This window comes from Salminus brasiliensis, chromosome 9 (genome assembly GCF_030463535.1).
Source record: "Salminus brasiliensis chromosome 9, fSalBra1.hap2, whole genome shotgun sequence".
NCBI classification, from domain to species: Eukaryota; Metazoa; Chordata; class Actinopteri; order Characiformes; family Bryconidae; genus Salminus; species Salminus brasiliensis.
Window position 1 is genome coordinate 22,382,260 of NC_132886.1, and position 13,640 is coordinate 22,395,899.

The following is a 13,640-nucleotide window of genomic DNA, read 5'->3' on the forward strand; positions in this document are numbered from 1 at the left end:
TGGTCAGTTCTTTCGAAAATTGCAGTTCTGCGCTGTGTCTTGTCGCTAAACTTCCAGATAATACTCCCACTGTTCGCCTCTAACCACTTCCAACCGTTTCTTCTCTGCCTTTTATTTGGCTTCTTAATAAAAGCTTAAATTCTTCTCAAAACATTCTCTTAACCTTTTTTGCTCAAGCGTTCTAAAATTACATGCAGTTGGAAGCTTCTCTTTCTTCCCTGCTGAAGCCCAAATGATCAAATTGTCAAATCTTTTGTGGAGACCTTTGCTGCTCAAGGTCCTTGACTGCAACCGCTAATGTCTGTTATGGTGATATGTCCCTCGTAGCTCTATGGCATGACCACTAACCATTATTATTTTTTCTTCCACTTTTTAAATAATTCAGAGCTCATATATGACATTTTTCCCCTCAAAACAGTGTTTAAAACTCAGCATATGCTGATTTATAATGTTCTGGTGGTAACTGTCCCGTATAGAATTGTTGGAAATACCGTTTGACTGGTCTGCGCATGCTTGCGTCGGAATGCCAATCACCCCCTTCGTGAGCATGCGCAGTAGAAGATTGACGTCACGGTATCGAATGAGATGAAGTTTGTTTAAAAAATTATTTTCGTTGTTTCGGATGATGAAAAGACAATATGGGAGGTCGACTTAGTTACATGTGTTTTATAGAACTAGTCCACGTAGGCAGGTGGAAGAAACCCTGATTTTTCAGCTTCACCAGGATCGAGAGAAAAAGTCATCTCACAGAGTATTTAAGGCCTCGTTTTGAATGCCTGTTTGTGATTGGTTAGTTCTTTCGAAAATTGCAGTTCTGCGCTGTGTTTCCTCGCTAAACTTACAGATAATACTCCCACTGTTCGCCTCTAACCACTTCCTACCGTCTTTTCTCTGCCTTTTATTTGGCTTCTTAAGAAAAGCTTAAATTCTTCTCAAAACATTCTCTTAACCTTTTTTGCTCAAGCGTTCTAAAATTAAATGCAGTTGGAAGCTTCTCTTTCTTCTCTGCTGAAGCCCAAATGATCAAATTGGCAAATCTTTTGTGAAGACCTGTGCTTCTCAAGGTCCTTGACTGCAACCGCTAATGCCTGATATGGTGATATGTCCCTCGTAGCTCTATGGCACTACCACTAACCATTATTATTTTTTCTTCCACTTTTTAAATATTTCAGAGCTCATATATGAAATTTTTCCCCTTAAAACAGTGTTTAAAATTCAGCATATGCTGATTTATAATGGTCTGGTGGTAACTGTCCCGTATAGAATTGTTGGAAATACCGTTTGATTGGTCTGCGCATGCTTGCGTCGGAATGCCAATCAGCCCCTCCGTGAGCATGCGCAGTAGAAGACTGACGTCACGGCATCGAATGAGATAAAGTTTGTTAAAAAAATTATTTTCGTTGTTTCGGATGATGAAAAGACAATATGGGAGGTCGACTTAGTTATATGTGTTTTATAGAACTAGTCCACGTAGGCAGGTGGAAGAAACCCTGATTTTTCAGCTTCACCAGGATCGAGAGAAAAAGTCATCTCACAGAGTATTTAAGGGCTCGTTTTGAATGCCTGTTTGTGATTGGTCAGTTCTTTCGAAAATTGCAGTTCTGCGCTGTGTCTTGTCGCTAAACTTCCAGATAATACTCCCACTGTTCGCCTCTAACCACTTCCAACAGTTTCTTCTCTGCCTTTTATTTGGCTTCTTAATAAAAGCTTAAATTCTTCTCAAAACATTCTCTTAACCTTTTTTGCTCAAGCGTTCTAAAATTACATGCAGTTGGAAGCTTCTCTTTCTTCCCTGCTGAAGCCCAAATGATCAAATTGGCAAATCTTTTGTGGAGACCTTTGCTGCTCAAGGTCCTTGACTGCAACCGCTAATGTCTGTTATGGTGATATGTCCCTCGTAGCTCTATGGCATGACCACTAACCATTATTATTTTTTCTTCCACTTTTTAAATAATTCAGAGCTCATATATGACATTTTTCCCCTCAAAACAGTTTTTAAAACTCAGCATATGCTGATTTATAATGGTCTGGTCGGAACTGTCCCGTATAAAATTGTTGGAAATACCGTTTGACTTGTCTGCGCATGCTTGCGTCGGAATGCCAATCAGCCCCTCCGCGAGCATGCGCAATAGAAGACTGACGTCACGGTATCGAACGAGATGAAGTTTGTTTAAAAAATTATTTTCGTTGTTTCGGATGATGAAAAGACAATCTGGGAGGTCCACTTAGTTATATGTGTTTTATAGAACTAGTCCACGTAGGCAGGTGGAAGAAACCCTGATTTTTCAGCTTCACCAGGATCGAGAGAAAAAGTAATCTCACAGAGTATTTAAGGTCTCGTTTTGAAGGTTTGTTTGTGCTTGGTCAGTTCTTTCGAAAATTGCAGTTCTGCGCTGTGTCTCTTCGCTAAACTTACAGATAATGCTTCCACTGTTCGCCTCTAACCACTTCCAACCGTCTCTTCTCTGCCTTTTATTTTGCTTCTTAAGAAAAGCTTAAATTCTTCTCAAAACATTCTCTTAACCTTTTTTGCTCAAGCGTTTCAAAATTAAATGCAATTGGAAGCTTCTCTTTCTTCTCTGCTGAAGCCCAAATGATCAAATTGGCAAATCTTTTGTGGAGACCTGTGCTGCTCAAGGTCTTTGACTGCAACCGCTAATGTCTGTTATGGTGATATGTCCCTCGTAGCTCTATGGCATGACCACTAACCATTGTTATTTTTTCTTCCACTTTTTAAATAATTCAGAGCTCATATATGAAATTTTTCCCCTTTAAACAGTGTTTAAAACTCAGCATATGCTGATTTATAATGTTCTGGTGGTAACTGTCCCGTATAGAATTGTTGGAAATACCGTTTGACTGGTCTGCGCATGCTTGCGTCGGAATGCCAATCAGCCCCTCCGTGAGCATGCGCAGTAGAAGACTGACGTCACGGTATCGAATGAGATGAAGTTTGTTTAAAAAATTATTTTCGTTGTTTCGGATGATGAAAAGACAATATGGGAGGTCGACTTAGTTACATGTGTTTTATAGAACTAGTCCACGTAGGCAGGTGGAAGAAACCCTGATTTTTCAGCTTCACCAGGATCGAGAGAAAAAGTCATCTCACAGAGTATTTAAGGGCTCGTTTTGAATGCCTGTTTGTGATTGGTTAGTTCTTTCGAAAATTGCAGTTCTGCGCTGTGTTTCCTCGCTAAACTTACAGATAATACTCCCACTGTTCGCCTCTAACCACTTCCAACCGTCTCTTCTCTGCCTTTTATTTGGCTTCTTAAGAAAAGCTTAAATTCTTCTCAAAACATTCTCTTAACCTTTTTTGCTCAAGCGTTCTAAAATTAAATGCAGTTGGAAGCTTCTCTTTCTTCTCTGCTGAAGCCCAAATGATCAAATTGGCAAATCTTTTGTGAAAACCTGTGCTTCTCAAGGTCCTTGACTGCAACCGCTAATGCCTGATATGGTGATATGTCCCTCGTAGCTCTATGGCACTACCACTAACCATTATTATTTTTTCTTCCACTTTTTAAATATTTCAGAGCTCATATATGAAATTTTTCCCCTTAAAACAGTGTTTAAAATTCAGCATATGCTGATTTATAATGTTCTGGTGGTAACTGTCCCGTATAGAATTGTTGGAAATACCGTTTGACTGGTCTGCGCATGCTTGCGTCGGAATGCCAATCAGCCCCTCCGTGAGCATGCGCAGTAGAAGACTGACGTCACGGCATCGAATGAGATAAAGTTTGTTAAAAAAATTATTTTCGTTGTTTCGGATGATGAAAAGACAATATGGGAGGTCGACTTAGTTATATGTGTTTTATAGAACTAGTCCACGTAGGCAGGTGGAAGAAACCCTGATTTTTCAGCTTCACCAGGATCGAGAGAAAAAGTCATCTCACAGAGTATTTAAGGGCTCGTTTTGAATGCTTGTTTGTGATTGGTCAGTTCTTTCGAAAATTGCAGTTCTGCGCTGTGTCTTGTCGCTAAACTTCCAGATAATACTCCCACTGTTCGCCTCTAACCACTTCCAACCGTTTCTTCTCTGCCTTTTATTTGGCTTCTTAATAAAAGCTTAAATTCTTCTCAAAACATTCTCTTAACCTTTTTTGCTCAAGCGTTCTAAAATTACATGCAGTTGGAAGCTTCTCTTTCTTCCCTGCTGAAGCCCAAATGATCAAATTGTCAAATCTTTTGTGGAGACCTTTGCTGCTCAAGGTCCTTGACTGCAACCGCTAATGTCTGTTATGGTGATATGTCCCTCGTAGCTCTATGGCATGACCACTAACCATTATTATTTTTTCTTCCACTTTTTAAATAATTCAGAGCTCATATATGACATTTTTCCCCTCAAAACAGTGTTTAAAACTCAGTATATGCTGATTTATAATGGTCTGGTCGGAACTGTCCCGTATAGAATTGTTGGAAATACCGTTTGACTGGTCTGCGCATGCTTGCGTCGGAATGCCAATCAGCCCCTCCGCGAGCATGCGCAATAGAAGACTGACGTCACGGTATCGAACGAGATGAAGTTTGTTTAAAAAATTATTTTCGTTGTTTCGGATGATGAAAAGACAATCTGGGAGGTCCACTTAGTTATATGTGTTTTATAGAACTAGTCCACGTAGGCAGGTGGAAGAAACCCTGATTTTTCAGCTTCACCAGGATCGAGAGAAAAAGTAATCTCACAGAGTATTTAAGGTCTCGTTTTGAAGGTTTGTTTGTGCTTGGTCAGTTCTTTCGAAAATTGCAGTTCTGCGCTGTGTCTCTTCGCTAAACTTACAGATAATGCTTCCACTGTTCGCCTCTAACCACTTCCAACCGTCTCTTCTCTGCCTTTTATTTGGCTTCTTAAGAAAAGCTTAAATTCTTCTCAAAACATTCTCTTAACCTTTTTTGCTCAAGCGTTTCAAAATTAAATGCAATTGGAAGCTTCTCTTTCTTCTCTGCTGAAGCCCAAATGATCAAATTGGCAAATCTTTTGTGGAGACCTGTGCTGCTCAAGGTCTTTGACTGCAACCGCTAATGTCTGTTATGGTGATATGTCCCTCGTAGCTCTATGGCATGACCACTAACCATTGTTATTTTTTCTTCCACTTTTTAAATAATTCAGAGCTCATATATGAAATTTTTCCCCTTTAAACAGTGTTTAAAACTCAGCATATGCTGATTTATAATGTTCTGGTGGTAACTGTCCCGTATAGAATTGTTGGAAATACCGTTTGACTGGTCTGCGCATGCTTGCGTCGGAATGCCAATCAGCCCCTCCGTGAGCATGCGCAGTAGAAGACTGACGTCACGGTATCGAATGAGATGAAGTTTGTTTAAAAAATTATTTTCGTTGTTTCGGATGATGAAAAGATAATATGGGAGGTCGACTTAGTTACATGTGTTTTATAGAACTAGTCCACGTAGGCAGGTGGAAGAAACCCTGATTTTTCAGCTTCACCAGGATCGAGAGAAAAAGTCATCTCACAGAGTATTTAAGGGCTCGTTTTGAATGCCTGTTTGTGATTGGTTAGTTCTTTCGAAAATTGCAGTTCTGCGCTGTGTTTCCTCGCTAAACTTACAGATAATACTCCCACTGTTCGCCTCTAACCACTTCCAACCGTCTCTTCTCTGCCTTTTATTTGGCTTCTTAAGAAAAGCTTAAATTCTTCTCAAAACATTCTCTTAACCTTTTTTGCTCAAGCGTTCTAAAATTAAATGCAGTTGGAAGCTTCTCTTTCTTCTCTGCTGAAGCCCAAATGATCAAATTGGCAAATCTTTTGTGAAGACCTGTGCTTCTCAAGGTCCTTGACTGCAACCGCTAATGCCTGATATGGTGATATGTCCCTCGTAGCTCTATGGCACTACCACTAACCATTATTATTTTTTCTTCCACTTTTTAAATATTTCAGAGCTCATATATGAAATTTTTCCCCTTAAAACAGTGTTTAAAATTCAGCATATGCTGATTTATAATGGTCTGGTGGTAACTGTCCCGTATAGAATTGTTGGAAATACCGTTTGACTGGTCTGCGCATGCTTGCGTCGGAATGCCAATCAGCCCCTCCGTGAGCATGCGCAGTAGAAGACTGACGTCACGGCATCGAATGAGATAAAGTTTGTTAAAAAAATTATTTTCGTTGTTTCGGATGATGAAAAGACAATATGGGAGGTCGACTTAGTTATATGTGTTTTATAGAACTAGTCCACGTAGGCAGGTGGAAGAAACCCTGATTTTTCAGCTTCACCAGGATCGAGAGAAAAAGTCATCTCACAGAGTATTTAAGGGCTCGTTTTGAATGCCTGTTTGTGATTGGTCAGTTCTTTCGAAAATTGCAGTTCTGCGCTGTGTCTTGTCGCTAAACTTCCAGATAATACTCTCACTGTTCGCCTCTAACCACTTCCAACCGTTTCTTCTCTGCCTTTTATTTGGCTTCTTAAGAAAAGCTTAAATTCTTCTCAAAACATTCTCTTAACCTTTTTTGCTCAAGCGTTCTAAAATTAAATGCAGTTGGAAGCTTCTCTTTCTTCTCTGCTGAAGCCCAAATGATCAAATTGGCAAATCTTTTGTGAAGACCTGTGCTTCTCAAGGTCCTTGACTGCAACCGCTAATGCCTGATATGGTGATATGTCCCTCGTAGCTCTATGGCACTACCACTAACCATTATTATTTTTTCTTCCACTTTTTAAATATTTCAGAGCTCATATATGAAATTTTTCCCCTTAAAACAGTGTTTAAAATTCAGCATATGCTGATTTATAATGGTCTGGTGGTAACTGTCCCGTATAGAATTGTTGGAAATACCGTTTGACTGGTCTGCGCATGCTTGCGTCGGAATGCCAATCAGCCCCTCCGTGAGCATGCGCAGTAGAAGACTGACGTCACGGCATCGAATGAGATAAAGTTTGTTAAAAAAATTATTTTCGTTGTTTCGGATGATGAAAAGACAATATGGGAGGTCGACTTAGTTATATGTGTTTTATAGAACTAGTCCACGTAGGCAGGTGGAAGAAACCCTGATTTTTCAGCTTCACCAGGATCGAGAGAAAAAGTCATCTCACAGAGTATTTAAGGGCTCGTTTTGAATGCCTGTTTGTGATTGGTCAGTTCTTTCGAAAATTGCAGTTCTGCGCTGTGTCTTGTCGCTAAACTTCCAGATAATACTCTCACTGTTCGCCTCTAACCACTTCCAACCGTTTCTTCTCTGCCTTTTATTTGGCTTCTTAATAAAAGCTTAAATTCTTCTCAAAACATTCTCTTAACCTTTTTTGCTCAAGCGTTCTAAAATTACATGCAGTTGGAAGCTTCTCTTTCTTCCCTGCTGAAGCCCAAATGATCAAATTGGCAAATCTTTTGTGGAGACCTGTGCTGCTCAAGGTCTTTGACTGCAACCGCTAATGTCTGTTATGGTGATATGTCCCTCGTAGCTCTATGGCATGACCACTAACCATTGTTATTTTTTTTCCACTTTTTAAATAATTCAGAGCTCATATATGACATTTTTTCACCTTAAAACAGTGTTTAAACCTCAGCATATACTGATTTATAATGGTCTGGTGATAACTATCCCGTATAGAAATGTTGGAAATACCGTTTGACTGGTCTGCGCATGCTTGCTTCGGAATGCCAATCAGCCCCTCCGCGAGCATGCGCAGTAGAAGACTGACGTCACGGCATCGAATGAGATAAAGTTTGTTTAAAAAATTATTTTCGTTGTTTCCGATGATGAAAAGACAATCTGGGAAGTCGACTTAGTTATATGTGTTTTATACAACTAGTCCACGTAGGCAGGTGGAAGAAACCCTGATTTTTCAGCTTCACCAGGATCGAGAGAAAAAGTCATCTCACAGAGTATTTCAGGGCTCGTTTTGATTGCCTGTTTGTGATTGGTCAGTTCTTTTGAAAATTGCAGTTCTGCGCTGAGTCTTCTCGCTAAACTTCCAGATAATACTCCCACTGTTCGCCTCTAACCACTTTCAACCGTCTCTTCTCTGCCTTTTATTTGGCTTCTTAATAAAAGCTTAAATTCTTCTCAAAACATTCTCTTAACCTTTTTTGCTCAAGCGTTCTAAAATTACATGCAGTTGGAAGCTTCTCTTTCTTCCCTCCTGAAGCCCAAATGATCAAATTGGCAAATCTTTTGTGGAGACCTGTGCTGCTCAAGGTCCTTGACTGCAACCGGTAATGTCTGTTATGGTGATATGTCCCTCGTAGCTCTATGGCATGACCAATAACCATTATTATTTTTTCTTCCACTTTTTAAATAATTCAGAGCTCATATATGACATTTTCCCCCTCAAAACAGTGTTTAAAACTCAGCATATGCTGATTTATAATGGTCTGGTCGGAACTGTCCCGTATAGAATTGTTGGAAATACCGTTTGACTGGTCTGCGCATGCTTGCGTCGGAATGCCAATCAGCCCCTCCGCGAGCATGCGCAGTAGAAGACTGACGTCACGGTATAGAATGAGATGAAGTTTGTTTAAAAAATTATTTTCGTTGTTTCGGATGATGAAAAGACAATATGGGAGGTCGACTTAGTTATATGTGTTTTATAGAACTAGTCCACGTAGGCAGGTGGAAGAAACCCTGATCTTTCAGCTTCACCAGGATCGAGAGAAAAAGTCATCTCACAGAGTATTTCAGGGCTCGTTTTGAATGTTTGTTTGTGATTGGTCAGTTCTTTCGAAAATTGCAGTTCTGCGCTGTCTCTTCGCTAAATTTACAGATAATGCTTCCACTGTTCGCCTCTAACCATTTCCAACCGTCTCTTCTCTGCCTTTTATTTGGCTTCTTAATAAAAGCTTAAATTCTTCTCAAAACATTCTCTTAACCTTTTTTGCTCAAGCGTTTCAAAATTAAATGCAATTGGAAGCTTCTCTTTTTTCTCTGCTGAAGCCCAAATGATCAAATTGGCAAATCTTTTGTGGAGACCTGTGCTGCTCAAGGTCTTTGACTGCAACCGCTAATGTCTGTTATGGTGATATGTCCCTCGTAGCTCTATGGCATGACCACTAACCATTGTTATTTTTTCTTCCACTTTTTAAATAATTCAGGGCTCATATATGACATGTTTTCCCCTTAAAACAGTGTTTAAACCTAAGCATATGCTGATTTATAATGGTCTGGTGATAACTATCCCGTATAGAAATGTTGGAAATACCGTTTGACTGGTCTGCGCATGCTTGCGTCGGAATGCCAATCAGCCCCTCCGCGAGCATGCGCAGTAGAAGACTGACGTCACGGTATCGAATGAGATGAAGTTTGTTTAAAAAATTATTTTCGTTGTTTCGGATGATGAAAAGACAATCTGGGAGGTCGACTTAGTTATATGTGTTTTATAGAACTAGTCCACGTAGGCAGGTGGAAGAAACCCTGATTTTTCAGCTTCACCAGGATCGAGAGAAAAAGTCATCTCACAGAGTATTTAAGGGCTCGTTTTGATTGCCTGTTTGTGATTGGTCAGTTCTTTCGAAAATTGCAGTTCTGCGCTGTGACTCCTCGCTAAACTTACAGATAATACTCCCACTGTTCGCCTCTAACCACTTCCAACCGTCTCTTCTCTGCCTTTTATTTGGTTTCTTAATAAAAGCTTAAATTCTTCTCAAAACCTTCTCTTAAGCTTTTTTGCTCAAGCGTTCTAAAATTATATGCAGTTGGAAGCTTCTCTTTCTTCCCTGCTGAAGCCCAAATGATCAAATTGTCAAATCTTTTCTGGAGACCTGTGCTGCTCAAGGTCTTTGACTGCAACCGCTAATGTCTGTTATGGTGATATGTCTCTCGTAGCTCTATGGCATGACCACTAACCATTGTTATTTTTTCTGCCACTTTTTAAATAATTCAGAGCTCATATATGACATGTTTTCCCCTTAAAACAGTGTTTAAAACTCAGCATGTGCTGATTTACAATGGTCTGGTGGTAACTGTCCCGTATAGAATTGTTGGAAAAACAGTTTGACTGGTCTGCGCATGCTTGCTTCGGAATGCCAATCAGCCCCTCCGAGAGCATGCGCAGTAGAAGACTGACGTCACGGTATCGAATGAGTTGAAGTTTGTTAAAAACATTATTTTCGTTGTTTCCGATGATGAAAAGACTATCTGGGAAGTCGACTTAGTTAAATGTGTTTTATAAAACTAGTCCACGTAGGCAGGTGGAAGAAACCCTGATTTTTCAGCTTCACCAGGAACGAGAGAAAAAGTAATCTCACAGAGTATTTAATGGCTCGTTTTGACTGCCTGTTTGTGATTGGTCAGTTCTTTCGAAAATTGCAGTTTTGCGCTGTGTCTCTTCGCAAAACTTTCAGATAATGCTTCCACTGTTCGCCTCCAACCGTCTCTTTGCCTTTTATTTGGCTTCTTACGAAAAGCTTAAATTCTTCTCAAAACATTCTCTTAACCTTTTATGCTCAATCGTTTCAAAATTAAATACAATTGGAAGCTTCTCTTTCTTCTCTGCTGAAGCCCAAATGATCAAATTGGCAAATCTTTTGTGGAGACCTGTGCTGCTCAAGGTCTTTGACTGCAACCGCTAATGTCTGTTATGGTGATATGTCCCTCGTAGCTCTATGGCATGACCACTAACCATTGTTATTTTTTCTTCCACTTTTTAAATAATTCAGAGCTCATATATGACATTTTTTCACCATAAAACAGTGTTTAAACCTCAGCATATGCTGATTTATAATGGTCTGGTGATAACTATCCCGTATAGAAATGTTGGAAATACCGTTTGACTGGTCTGCGCATGCTTGCTTCGGAATGCCAATCAGCCCTCCACGAGCATGCGCAGTAGAAGACTGACGTCACGGCATCGAATGAGATAAAGTTTGTTTAAAAAATTATTTTCGTTGTTTCCGATGATGAAAAGACAATCTGGGAAGTCGACTTAGTTATATGTGTTTTATAGAACTAGTCCACGTAGGCAGGTGGAAGAAACCCTGATTTTTCAGCTTCACCAGGATCGAGAGAAAAAGTCATCTCACAGAGTATTTCAGGGCTCGTTTTGAATGTTTGTTTGTGATTGGTTAGTTCCTTCGAAAATTGCAGTTCTGCGCTGTCTCTTCGCTAAACTTACAGATAATGCTTCCACTGTTCGCCTCTAACCACTTCCAACCGTCTCTTTTCTGCCTTTTATTTGGCTTCTAAAGAAAAGCTTAAATTCTTCTCAAAACATTCTCTCAACCTTTTTTGCTCAAGCGTTTCAAAATTAAATGCAATTGGAAGCTTCTCTTTCTTCTCTGCTGAAGCCCAAATGATCAAATTGGCAAATCTTTTGTGGAGACCTGTGCTGCTCAAGGTCTTTGACTGCAACCGCTAATGTTTGTTATGGTGATATGTCCCTCGTAGCTCTATGGCATGACCACTAACCATTGTTATTTTTTTTCCACTTTTTAAATAATTCAGAGCTCATATATGACATTTTTTCACCTTAAAACAGTGTTTAAACCTCAGCATATACTGATTTATAATGGTTTGGTGATAACTATCCCGTATAGAAATGTTGGAAATACCGTTTGACTGGTCTGCGCATGCTTGCTTCGGAATGCCAATCAGCCCCTCCGCGAGCATGCGCAGTAGAAGACTGACGTCACGGCATCGAATGAGATAAAGTTTGTTTAAAAAATTATTTTCGTTGTTTCCGATGATGAAAAGACAATCTGGGAAGTCGACTTAGTTATATGTGTTTTATATAACTAGTCCACGTAGGCAGGTGGAAGAAACCCTGATTTTTCAGCTTCACCAGGATCGAGAGAAAAAGTCATCTCACAGAGTATTTCAGGGCTCGTTTTGATTGCCTGTTTGTGATTGGTCAGTTCTTTTGAAAATTGCAGTTCTGCGCTGTGTCTTCTCGCTAAACTTCCAGATAATACTCCCACTGTTCGCCTCTAACCACTTTCAACCGTCTCTTCTCTGCCTTTTATTTGGCTTCTTAATAAAAGCTTAAATTCTTCTCAAAACATTCTCTTAACCTTTTTTGCTCAAGCGTTCTAAAATTACATGCAGTTGGAAGCTTCTCTTTCTTCCCTCCTGAAGCCCAAATGATCAAATTGGCAAATCTTTTGTGGAGACCTGTGCTGCTCAAGGTCCTTGACTGCAACCGGTAATGTCTGTTATGGTGATATGTCCCTCGTAGCTCTATGGCATGACCAATAACCATTATTATTTTTTCTTCCACTTTTTAAATAATTCAGAGCTCATATATGACATGTTTTCCCCTTAAAACAGTGTTTAAAACTCAGCATATGCTGATTTATAATGGTCTGGTGGTAACTGTCCCGTATAGAATTGTTGGAAATACCGTTTGACTGGTCTGCGCATGCTTGCGTCGGAATGCCAATCAGCCCCTCCGCGAGAATGCGCATTAGAAGACTGACGTCATGGTATCGAATGAGTTGAAGTTTGTTAAAAAAATTATTTTCGTTGTTTCCGATGATGAAAAGACAATCTGGGTGGTCGACTTAGTTATATGTGTTTTATAGAACTAGTCCACGTAGGCAGGTGGAAGGAACCATGATTTTTCAGCTTCACCAGGATCGAGAGTGTAGTAATGTGAATGTGTAAAATGGTTATGTTTTTGAGAACCAGTAGGGGGCACTAGAGTAGAGCTACTGTGAGTGTCTTAGAAGAAGAAACCAGTTGAAGCTCGTAGCTGCCCAGAGAACAGTGTTGTTGTGAGTTCCAGCACTTGGTTAATTAAAGACAACCTAAAGGTGTGGTTGGTCTGTCTTTTTTTGTACTTTTGATATCACGGATATCACATCTGGCGACGAGGAAACAGTGGACAATAATTCAGCTCTTTGGACCTTTTTTTTTTTTTTTTAAAAGAGGACTGTGCAAGGTTTTTTTTGCAAGACATCCAAAGCATGGCAGCTATGGTAGGAACTCTCACTCCTTTTGATAATGGAAATCAGTCCTGGGAGGAGTATTGTGAGGTGTTATCACATTTCTTCGAGGCAAATGAGATTACAGATGCTGCTAAGAAACGTGCAATTCTTCTTAGCTCGGTGGGAAGTCAAACCTACAGTCTCATGAGAAACTTGTTAAGTCCTACCAAACCAGGGGAGAAAACCTATGATGAGCTGGTGGAACTGCTGAAAGCGCATTACAACCCCAAGCCAAGTGAGATAGTACAGCGTTTCAAGTTTAATTCAAGGAATAGGAAACCAAAGGAGAGTGTTTCTGAATATGTGGCTGTACTTCGTGAACTGGCTCAACACTGCAATTATGGAGATAAGCTGACAGAAATGTTGAGGGACAGGCTTGTTTGCGGTATTGAAGATGATCGCATGCAGCGTAGATTGTTAGCGGAGCCTGAGCTAACATATGACAAAGCCCTGAAGCTTGCTCAAGCAATAGAGACTGCTTCTAAAGATATTCAGGATCTTCAAGGACAGAGTAAGTTTCACAGTGTCGTGGCAGACAAGCGGGAGATGGTGTGCAAGTTCTTTGCAGGACCAAAAGCACGAGATGGAAATCGCTCACGTACTGTTTGCTACCGATGTGGAGGTGAACACATGGCGCCAGAGTGCCGGTTTGCAAAAGAAAAATGCCACAAATGTAAAAAAGTGGGACACATTAAAAAAATGTGCAGAGCAAAGTTACCTGTCGATCACTCCAGGCCTACAGGGGGAGGAAAAAAAAGGTATGAAAAAAGGG